General features: G+C 48.7%; 1 pseudogene; it reads left to right on the top strand.

The window, feature by feature from the left end:
- Positions 1-514: 514 nt before the first annotated feature.
- On the top strand, positions 515-2,093 carry LOC106841003 (thioredoxin-dependent peroxide reductase, mitochondrial pseudogene; annotated as a pseudogene).
- Positions 2,094-9,238: the final 7,145 nt, after the last annotated feature.

Below are 9,238 nucleotides of genomic sequence, written 5' to 3'. Positions count from 1 at the left end.
GTTGGGCCTGGGAGAAGGTGGTGGTAGTGGGACTTTTAAGATAATCCACGTTTGAGGGGCTGAGCCAAATGAAGGGGGAAGAGAGGGGATTTTGACTATAAGACAAAGCTGTGCAGTTAAGATGTTGGGGAAGTGGTTAACCTTTGTCGGGTAATGACAATGCAGGCAGGCTTCAGGAGCCCGACGTTTTATTGACCTGGCTTTTGATAATACCTGTCTGTACACTTGATCTATTTCAGTTATTTTTAAGTGGCTTTAACAGATTATTGTATTTTTTCATGAGAAATGTAGGTTATAAAACAATATGCACGGCTCCCCATCTTCTGAAAGAACGTGAAATGTGTTTGCATAAAACCCACAACTGGATGGATGTCTCAAAATGAAATGGTTTCCTTCCGAGGTGGTATTGTGGGTAATTTCTGTTTGTAAATTTTTGCTTGTTTGTATTTTCTAAGATTAATATGCATTTTAAAATTTTATAATGTTAAAAAAATTAGAAGTGTATTTTAAAAAGAATCACAAGACACAGAAGATGGCGGCCGCGGTGGGAAGGTTGCTCCGGGCTCCGATTGCCCGACGCGTGAGCGCCATTCCTTGGGGCATTGCTGCCTCTGCAGCCCTTAGGCCTGCTGCTTCTCAAAGAACGTGCTTGACAAATGTATTGTGGTCTGGTTTCAATCAAGCGAAACTCGCCTTTAGCACCAGTTCCTCATACCATGCCCCTGCCGTCACCCAGCACGCACCCTATTTTAAGGGGACAGCCGTTGTCAAGGGAGAGTTCAAAGAACTAAGCCTTGATGACTTTAAGGGGAAATATTTGGTGCTCTTCTTCTATCCCTTGGATTTCACCTTTGTGTGCCCTACAGAGATTGTTGCTTTTAGTGACAAAGCCAATGAGTTTCACGACGTGAACTGTGAAGTTGTCGCCGTTTCAGTGGACTCCCACTTCAGCCATCTTGCCTGGATAAACACCCCACGGAAGAATGGCGGTTTGGGCCACATGAACATCCCGCTCTTGTCAGATTTAACTAAACAAATTTCCCGAGACTACGGTGTGCTGTTAGAAGGTGCTGGTCTTGCACTAAGAGGGCTCTTCATAATTGACCCCAATGGAGTCATCAAGCATTTGAGTGTCAATGATCTCCCAGTGGGCCGAAGCGTGGAAGAGACCCTCTGCTTGGTGAAAGCATTCCAGTATGTGGAAGCCCATGGAGAAGTCTGCCCTGCAAACTGGACACCGGATTCTCCTACAATCAAGCCGCATCCCACCGCTTCCAAAGAATACTTTGAGAAGGTAAATTAGCACATCCTCCCACGTGCACCTGCAGCTTCTCACAGCAGAAAAGAGCCACAGTTGGAACTCACTTTTAGCATTTCAAAGATTATTATTTACAGAAGGCAAAAAACCACTTATGTTTGTATTCATAAATATTACTCTAAATGTTTTGTTTTTGTAACATTGGCTGAAACCTTTTAAACGTGGTTAGTTACTAACTTAAGTCCTTTACTGGTAACGTATTGATGGCCAGCTAGTTTATGTAGATTGCCTAGTTCACCTGTGTCTTGGATCATGTCTTCAATGGGAAAAGGAAACACTCTTCTTTCTTAGTCTTACTTGAACCTTTGTGTACAGCAGAGTAGTACAAACATTGAAAGCTTCTGATCAAGGGTCCTGAAATTTTCTTCATGAATTTCTTTGTATTAAACTGAATTTTCTTGTAAGGTAGCAAAGATCATAGTTTTAAGTTGTTAGCATCAGGGGTCTAATTTAACTCTTGCAATGGATGTATATGTGATTGAAACAAACGTGAATCATATTTTTAAAGAAACATGGTGGCAAAGTGACTTAACTGATCATGCATGGTCCCCATTCCTGAGATTTATAGTTTATATAGATATTCTACTTATTTTGTTAGCTGACTTAATGTCTACATACATTTCTAGATATTGATTGGGTGTAATTATGAAGGATATTTATTGAATCCAGGTATTACATTTTGAAATCATTGTAGTTATTTTCCTTTCTGAAGTGCTCAATAGAAAGTATATAATAAAAAATAAACATATTTTAAAATAAAAAAAAAAAAAAAGAATCACAAGTTTCAAACCTGGAATAAGAGATGCGACAGACAGTGGAGCTTCAAGTTTTCAGGAGTCAGTGGAGATGTTGTTGGGAGTCTGGATAAGATTAGGAAGGTCGTATAAGCTGGAGTTGAGAGATCCTGAAGCTGCAGTTGGGTGTAGCAGGAAGTGTTGGGGGTCGGGGTGCGTTCCTGGGTTAAGAATGAAGGATTGTGTTTGGATGTGTCGGAAAGAGGAAGTGGAAGCTTTTTATTTGTTTTTTTAAAAGATTTTATTTTTCCTCCTCCTCCCCAAAGCTCCCAGTAGATGGTTGTATATTTTCAGTTGTGGATCCTTCTAGTTGTGACATGTGGAACGCTGCCTCAGCATGGCCTGGTGAGTGGTGCTAGGTTCATGCTCAGGATCCGAATGGGTGAAACCCTGGACCGCCATAGCAGAGCTTGCGAACTTAACCACTCGGCCACAGGGCCAGTCCCAAGTGGAAGCTTTGAAGGAAACAAGTAGCTGTCAGAGAGGAATGATAATTCATGAGGTGTGTTAAGGAGGAGAGAAATTTGAGAAGTGAGAGGTGGCAGTGGCCAGCAGGGTTAGATGCTGTTGGGGGCACTTTAGAAGGGTGGGGGCTGGGTTTTGGGGTTGTGTGGTGAGGCCGCAGGTGGACAGCACTTTGTCGAGAAGCTTGATTTAGTTGAAATGAGGGATCAGCTTGGGGAGGAAGGAGGCTGAGCAGCATCCTGGGCCCTCTGTCCTCTGGACAAACGTAGTTTCCACCAGTTATCTGGAGACCATGGCAATCTTGAAGTTGCCTGTGCCTTCCTTCTCTGAGTGGTTCTCCCTTGCCTCTGGCTGGAGCAGCCCTGGGACATGACCCTCAACGCCCTTGTCCTCTGTTAGCTGGATACTGCTATTGGGAGCAGGTGCTGTAAGTTGTAGAAATGATGGAGGCAGGCTAGGAGGCAAAATGGAAAAATGGTCATGTTGAGGTAGGAGCAACACTTTCAGGAGGATAAAGGTGGGAGTAAATTTCCGGGGATCAGGGAAGGGAAGACCTCAGAGGATGTGAAAGAATGCTTTCCAGATTTATCCAGTATCCATAGGCAAGTGCCCGGCTACTCCTGACCTCGTCACTCCACTTTTAGCACATGCTGTAAGGACGGGCCAGGGTGGGGGTGGGGGGGGGGCAGGGTGGGGGTGGAGAATAGGGGGAATATTTACTTCTAACTCCTCAGTGGGATTTATCAGGTTTAATCACAATGAGCAGAGAGAAAGAATACGGAGAGCTGTGTTTAGGGCTTTTTTCATTAGTTGTTTCTGGGTTTATATCTTTTGAAGGCTGGGTGGACTGGTAGGTTTGGAGTACTGAATCAATGGAAGGAGAGCACTTAAAATGCTTTTCTTATCACGAGTTAGCAGGCCCTTACCCACCACTTACATTGTTTTTTCTACATGCACTTTAAAATATACTGGTCTACCATTCAGTTAAGACTTGGCTAATGCTTGGGGAAGAGAAAGCTGGAAACACTTGGAAAACCATCTCAATGGCTCAGTTTTTGAGATGTAAATCCCAGCAAAGCATTTCTGACAAGCCCAATTAGTAGATGTCCCAGGAAAGGGTGGCTCACGCGATTGGGTACCTTTCAGCAAGGCCAGCAGGGCTGCTTCTAGGACTTCTGTGATGTTGCCATGAGGAGAGCTGCGTGGCATAGGACTCGGAATTGAGAGGGCCCCTGCAGTCGAAAGGAAGCCCCACGCTGGGTGAGGGGCCTTTCCTCTGTGCCTGGTCCTGTCCTTGTCTATTCTACATCCTGCAACTAAGGATGGACTCTGCCTAGTTCACAACCGCCCTTCTGCAGCCAGCTTTGAAGCACGGAATGTAGAAGGCGCCCAGTGAACACTTGAATACACAAGTGCAATATTTTCAATGAGTAAAAAACTCCAGAACACCAGAACTACAGTACCTGAAGTCATATCCAACCCTCCACTTTCTGGGTAGGAAAGGGCCAAAGCAGGAGAATCTCATGGAGCAGGTGGATGACAGAGCCAAGAATCCTGACTCCAGCTGTTTGGCAGAACATTAATCTTCTGGAGAGTTGCGTGGCTAGAATATGGAGCTTTTGCCTTCCCCAAAAATCCCTCTGAATATAGCGTTATTTGGGGTAGTACTGGCTCCCTGAGAATCAGAGGGCTATCCTCCAGCCAGTTCTGACCAGGCCTTGTGTGAGCTGCAGTGTTTAGGCTGCCACACGAGGGCGCTATCATTCTTCCTTTGCCTTGGGTCAGACCAGGACAGGCTTCACTCCATCAGGAGTCCCAGAGTTTGGAGAATACAGAGGGTCATCTCCTTTTCTCAGGATAGCTAAAAGCAAAACAGATATGGTTTAACAGAGGCCTCAAGCTAGAAAGCAGGAGTTCTTTTATGGGGGTTTGCTAGTAACCCTTTAGGTGCTTAGCACTCAAAGTATGGCATCACTTGTTATAAAAGAATATTGGACTGACTCCAGATCTTGGGTAAGTGCCCACACCAGTGCTTCTCAAACTCAGCCGGCGTTCCTGCTAAAAGGCAGATTCTGACTGGGTAGGTCAAAATAGGGCTCGAGAGTCTACAGATCTAAGAAGCTCCCAGTGATGCTGATCTTTGACCGTATTTTGACTTCAAAAGAACCTTGAAGGAGCCTCAGTTTCTTCATCTGTAAGATCAAGATCACACCAATTCTGTCCATCACGTGAGATGATGGATGCGGAAGCGATCCAAGACAAACAAGAAGGATAAAGGTATTGTGAACAGTAGGAGTGTAACTTGCCTTCTGAAGCCCCACTAGCAGTGCAAGGAGCAGCTGACCCAGGTATAAGCAGTCCTAGGGCTGCCAAGGAATCTTCTTTCTTGTCCTTACCCTGCTAAGAATCCAGACTCCTGAGGAGCAGTATTAGCTAGGCAGCTTAAAGAGCAGAGAGACCCTGCCCGCCTCCTGGGGCGCGTGGCCACTAGCCCCTGGGTGGGCGAGGGAGTGTTGTTTCCTGCCCCTGGACTGACATATGAATCCTGTTCTGCCTAGTACTAGAGGTCCTACCATTCCTTTTGACTTGAGCCACTCCTCTTGACTCTTGGCGGGATCCCATTAGTAGCCCCAAAAGAGGGCTGACACGAGCTCTGTAGAGGGTAGGGATCTCTAGTGATGGATAGAAAGTCCCAGGAAGCAGCTGTTTTGACTCTGAATCGTGGGCTCTGCTGCAGAGGAGGGAAGACCAGCTTCAGGACAACTGGGGTAAAAGTGAGCCTCCTGACACCCATTTAGTCTCCTCTTCTTGCCTTGTGGTAAAGATCCCAGTTCTGAGTGCCGTGAAAGACGCAGGGTTCCCTGGTGTATGAGGGCCCCCAGCCCTTCTCCACCCCCATCCCTTGAAAGAGGATTGTCTCTTGCCATTGCCCACCCTCTGTGAGTTCTGTCTTGGCCGACTTGTTTTCCTGATTTCTGTAATGCCAAATCAGGAGAATGGGTACAAGAGTCTGAACTGAAGTGGCAGGGGAGAGAGGGGTGGGGAGGACCCCGGCTTCGAATCAGCTCCTGGGCTCTCCTTTGAGGTAAAACGGTGGCTCAACTGTGCCTCTGAATCCCCTGGGGGCCTTGTTAAAACACAGGTTGCTGGCCCCACCCTGAAGGTTTTTGATTCCCCAAGGCTGGGTCCGAGGATTTGCACGTCTAACAAGTTCTCAGGTGGTGCTGATACTTCTGTTCTGGAGGTAGAGAACCTGAAGTAAATGAGGCTGCTGATGGATGTAATAAACAGCTGAGGCTGAAGGTTGTTGTGGGTGGAGGTGGGAAGGGAGCGACAATTGTGAGGAGTAGGAAGAGACGAAAACGCAGAGTTCCATAAGAAATGCCAAGTCTGGCTTGGAATTTCTTTGAAACTACTTCTGAGGGCAGGACTATGTGTCTCTTTGAATCCTACATCCAGTCTACGTGGGCCCTGGGGGTGATTTGGCCTACATGAATTTGCCCTGACTTGCCTGTCACTAGTGTGTGGTGCTTCTCTTCCCTGGGGGACTGGCCTTGGGCTCGTCTCCATGGTGCATCCCGCTTCCAGCCCTCTCGGGGTGGGTAGGTCTGTGGCTGTGTGGGTCTTTCTTGTGGCCATTTGCTGAGTCCAGTTCCCTTCTCTAATCGGGCCCACGGCCTCGGCAGCCCAGCTGCAGGGATGCACACCCTCCTCAAACTGGAGGAGAGGTCCTCACAGCTCAGGGGAAAGGCCTCGGTGTCTTGATGTTCCCGGGTGAGACAATGTCATGCAATTTCCATTAAGCCATACTCAGCTCTTCAGGCTGCTCCACATGGCTTTTAAGGACACTTTAAGTCTTGAATTGGAAGAACTCATCAAGCAGCACTATCTGTTAATGAAATTGCTTCCTGTTAATTTGAGTTTACAAAATAAATGGCGCCTGACAATCTGGCATTGCTGTGATGGCGCCTACCTCCCAGGAATGGACTGCGAGTAGTGGCAACAGGAGGACTTCATCTGGGAGCCATGGCAACCCTCTGAGGGGACCCGGTGGTTGCAACAAATGGGGAGCCCTGAGCAAACGTTCTCTGAGCAGCCACGGGCTGTGCCCTGGCCTGGGGATGTAGACATCAACAGGGCCCACAGCTGTGTTCCTGTAGCTCTTAGTTTAGTGGGGCCTACAGATAGATAATTAACAATCAACACAGCCCGAGGACGTGAGCCAGGAGCTGAGAAGTGAAGGATGAGTGGGCGGTGGCTGCACATGCACGTAAAAAGAGAGGGCTTGGTGAGGGCGCTCAAGATGGAGGGGACAGCTGGACCAAAGGTGTGCAGGAACCGACAAACAGCTCGGGGTGGAAAGCACGGGGCAGAGAGTGACCAGGGATAAGGCCAGGGGCCAGTGGATGGAGTCACATAAAATGCACCCCCACCTTGGCAGTCATTATTTTATATAGGAGTTTGGGGCCTTTAAAATTGAAGATGATAAACACCATCAGAGTTGGGGGTGATGGTAAGCAAGGTCAGATCATAGGAAAGGCCACAGGACCCCTGAGATGGTCTAAAAAGCGAGTTGGAATCTGGCCTGGCGATACAGCCTCGAGGGAGGAGGACAATGCGCCTGGCAGCTCAAGGGCACCTGAGTGTGTGCTTGGAGACAGTTGGAGGGGCGCTGTTGGCTGAGTATGGCTTTCTTGAACAGGAAGGACAGAGGGCCAGGCAGCTCAGTAGGTGTCCCATGTCTTGGAGGCTGCCTATGGCTACAAGCCTGGCCTCAGGGCCTGTGCTGACACCTGGTACCCCTTGCAGGGCAAGGCAGGTAGTTGTCCATGCAAGCGGCATCCTGGAGGAGGCCTGAAGTACTTGGGGAGGGAATTCCTGGGACTTGGGACCCTTGTCTCTTTCATACTGAGGCACAAGAGGCCTTGATATTCCCCTGATGGTGTTGATGAGCCCAGATAAGTTTTTAAGCTAGGACACAATGTGATCTGATTTGCCTTGCAGAGACACTGGGCGTTTGGGGTGCGGGGGAGGGCCAGGCTTGAAGCAGGGCTGGTGAGGAGCTGTGACAGATGTGGGGCCAGAGCAGGGGGCTTTTTCTCTGGCAATAGTGACTCTGGGGCTAGGTGGTTCACTGTGAAGAAGGAGGGTGGCCAGAGATTCTGGCCAGTTTTCCGTTGTTTAAATAGAGGATCACGTGCTATGAGTAGAATCAGAGAATCTGCTTTTTAGGAAAAACACAGTTTCCTATGTTAAGAAAGGCACGGCATATGTCCAGAGTGGGGATCCTGTGAGCCTCAAGCAGAGTAATCCGTTTGGGAAGTGTCTTCTCTCCACAGCCCCCACCTCCTGCAACTCCTGGCCCTCAAAGCACGGGCAGTTGAGGGTGGTGGGGTAAGGGGAAGGGGTGCTCAGGCCTCTGTGGTCTCTGAGCGCTCACTTGAAGACACGTTGGCCATTTGTTGTCCGTGTTCAACCAGGCTCCCTGATTTCCACCATCCAGCTATAAATTGCATTTGGCTGAGGTTTCTCTGGAGGGGCTGGCTCCCACTCATCATTGTGGCGATTAAGGTCGTTCACTGGCTCTCTGACAAGTGAGTGACCTCATCTTTTCTCTAACACAAGGCGGGAAGAGGAAGGCCCTGTCCTGATGGCCAGGAGAACGGTCCAGTGTGGTGGCGTCAGGGACCACAGGGTTGCCGTTCCTCGTAAGAGGACACATGGACAGTCTTCTTTGGGGCGGGCATTTGTGTCTCTGCTTGGCCATCTCTCGCTTTGTTCCTAGCGGACAGCTGTGCTGTTCATGGCCATTTTCTCTTCCTGGTGAAAAAGTGGATTGATGTCCCCACCTTCTTCTCACTCTGGGCTCTTGGAGAACAAGCCCCCTTCATGCCATCTCAGGCCTTTTTCTTTCTTACCTCATAGGCCAACTTGATGGTGATTAAATGTTTCTTTACCGGCCGATCTGGTGGCGCGGTGGTTAAGTGCGCATGTTCCGCTTTGGCGGCCCAGGGTTAGCCGGTTCAGATCCCGGGTGTGGACATGGCACTGCTTGGCAAGCCATGCTATGGTAGGCGTCCCACATATAAAGTAGAGGAAGATGGGCATGGATGTTAGCTCAGGGCCAGTCTTCCTCAGCAAAAAGAGGAGGATTGGTGGCAGATGTTAGTTCAGGGCTAATCTTCCTCAAAAAAAAAAAAACAAAACCAAAAATAACCGTTCCTTTCCTTTCAGCCCTATTTGTTTTAAAATGGCTCAGTTTACAACTTCACCAAAAACACAGGACCACATGAACACCTTGCTAGGGCCCTTCCTGGGGCCTAGAGGAGGCTCAAGGTAGGTGGTCTCCCTCTGCTCTGGACCTTTGATGGGCCAAGGACAAAGCCATGCCCCCTAAAAAAGCCAAATGGTCTGTTTCTGGCTTTGTTGTTGCTGTCTAGCATGGCGTCCCAGGGAGAGTGGTGTATCGTTTCCTGGGGCTGCTCTAACAAAGTACCACGTGGGGACTCACACAACTGAATTTATTGTCTCACAGTTCTGGAGGCCAGAAGTCCAAAATCAAGGTGTGGGCAGGGCCGGCGCCTTCTGAGAGCTGTGAGGGAGCATCTGCTCTGTGCTCTCTCCTGACTTCTGGTAGCCTTGGGCGTTTCTTAGCTTGTGG

The sequence above is a fragment of the Equus asinus genome, chromosome 9 (genome assembly GCF_041296235.1).
Source record: "Equus asinus isolate D_3611 breed Donkey chromosome 9, EquAss-T2T_v2, whole genome shotgun sequence".
NCBI lineage: Eukaryota > Metazoa > Chordata > Mammalia > Perissodactyla > Equidae > Equus > Equus asinus.
This window is presented reverse-complemented; position numbering and strand designations above follow the sequence as displayed.